This window comes from Typopeltis vanoorti, unplaced genomic scaffold (genome assembly GCF_054136105.1).
Source record: "Typopeltis vanoorti isolate ZY-2024b unplaced genomic scaffold, IOZ_Tvanoo_1.0 HiC_scaffold_136, whole genome shotgun sequence".
Lineage (NCBI taxonomy): Eukaryota > Metazoa > Arthropoda > Arachnida > Uropygi > Thelyphonidae > Typopeltis > Typopeltis vanoorti.
Genome location: NW_028327946.1, coordinates 1 through 2,500, shown reverse-complemented (window position 1 = coordinate 2,500; position 2,500 = coordinate 1).

The following is a 2,500-nucleotide window of genomic DNA, read 5'->3' as shown; positions in this document are numbered from 1 at the left end:
CCGTGGCACTTCATCTGCCCTGACTGCGATCGGGCTTTCTCCACCGCGGTAGTCTTAGGTGTGCATCGATCCTCAAAACATCCGCTCGAGCATAATGCCGCCATCCGCACCGATCGCGTCAAGGCCCGCTGATCGGCCGAAGAAGAGAGGATCCTGGCGACGCACGAGGCAGAGTTCCGCCACAAGGGCACCAAGAATCTCAACGAAGCCCTGGCTGGTGTGCTCCCTCACCGAACTTTCGACTCCATAAAGAGCCATAGGAGGAAGGCCAACTACAAGCAAATAGTTCAAGAGATGCTGGCCGCGCACGAGGCAGGAGCGGGTAATACCTCCGTACCTCCCACACCTGCCTCTGCATCCTCCTCCCAAGATAATCCCAAGATATCCATGCAGTCTCCTTCAGCGCAGGAAGCCCTCATCTGCAAGCTGACCGCTTCCTGCGATCAACCACCTTTACAATCCTACAACCACAGTCTTCTAAAGAGCATCATCGGCCGCCATCTTAGTGGCGAAGACGTGACCGACGACCTCGACCAGTACCTCCAAGCAGAATTTAGGGAGCATCTCCAGCCAGTAAAACATCGGCCTCATCAGCCCCAACCTACTTCCAAGCGGAAGTTAAGAAAGAGAGATTATGGAAACATCCAAGCTCTCTATAAAAAGAACAGAGGGATGTGCGCCCGTACCATCTTAGATGGCACTTCCCCTCCACCTTCAGAAGATAAACATGGAGAGTTTGTAGAGTACTGGAGCACCGTCTTCTCCTCTCCACCTCCACACCTACCGACTAATGACCTCCAGCCTTCGATATCCTGACCCTTCCCTGATGACCTCCTTTTCCAACCAGTTACATCCAATGAAGTGAAGGCCGCTCTACAAGCTTCCTCCTCTGCTGCTGGTCCAGATGGCTTTCCAGCAACCAGACTTCGTCAAGTTCCTCTTCCAATCCTAGAAGACCTGCTTAACCTATTCCTGTCCTGCAGAAGCATCCCTCCATACCTACGGCAATCCAGAACAATCTTTATTCCAAAGAAGCTCTCATCATCTACTTTCTCAGAATACAGACCTATTACAGTCTCGCCTGTTCTCCTGCGGTTGTACCACAAGGTCCTAGTGAAGCGACTTCAACTGCAGGTTTCGCACGACTGTAGACAGCGCGCCTTTATCCCCTCGGATGGCTGTGCAGAGAATATCTACCTCCTTTCCTCCATCTTGGCTGATTCTAGACGCCACTTAAAGCCTCTCTTCATGGCGTCATTGGACCTCCAGAAGGCCTTCGACAGTGTCTCCCTTCCTGCCATTCTTAGAGCACTGTCACTTGCCGGTTGTCCAGAATCCTTTCTTGACTATGTCTTGGAGCTCTACTCTGGTAGCTCCATCACTATCACTAATGGCGCCCGTGCAACCTCGGTTCCCGCAGTGCGGGGTGTTCGGTAGGGTGACCCTCTCTCTCCTCTCTTCTTTAATTGCATTATCGATGAGTTTCTTTGCTCTCTTCCCGACCATATTGGTTACACCATCGATAAAGCGCCTTTTAATGCTATGGCATTCGCTGACGATCTGATTCTCGTAGCCTCCACTAAGGTAGGCTTGCAGGAACTCCTCGACCGGGCAATTGACTTCTTCAATGTTAGAGGGTTAGCAGTAAATGCTGAGAAGTCCTGATCTCTAGCCCTTGTCCCTTCTGGCCATGACAAGAAGGTTAAGGTCGAGAACTTTGAGTTTTCCCTGCATCCCCTGACCATCCTGGAGGAGTGGAGATACCTCGGTATCATGTTCACTCCAAAAGGGAGGTCATCTATCCCCTCCGCCTTAGAGTCTGGGCTAACTACTTTGAGGAAGGCTCCTCTCAAGCCCCAGCAAAGGCTCTTTATCCTTTCCAACTATCTCCTGCCTCACTTTTACCACAAGTTGGTGCTAGGCAGGACCTATGCCTCTGTACTCCTCCGAATGGATAGGGCCGTTCGTTCTGCAGTCAGATCCTGGCTTCGCCTGCCGCCCGAAACTCCCGTTGCGTACTTCCATGCGCGAGTGAAGGATGGTGGGCTAGGTGTTCCATCTCTGCGTTGGTTGATCCCACGGCAATGCATTAATCAAATTGAAAAACTTGTCTTCTACCTCTCTGTTTTGCAAGGAGGCCTACAATAGTGCCATCGTTCAACAGGACCTTAGGAGGGCAAAGGTTTGGTCCCGATACCAGGGCTCCCTGATTATGACTGCCGCCACCGAGCAAAAGAGATGGGCGTCTTTGCTGTACAGCTCGGTGGACGGAGGACCCATGGAAGGCTCAAGTCTGGTGCCTTCCCAGCATCTCTGGGTAAGGGATGGCACCAGAATGCTTCCTGGGTTCGAGTTCGTGGACTTGGTCCGAACTCGAATCAATGCCCTACCAACGCGGGCTGGCACATCTCGCGGCGGCAGAGATGACAACATCCGGTGCAGGGCTGTGTGCAAGTTTTCCGAGACTTTAAGTCATGTCACTCAGTCCTGCTTCTGCACT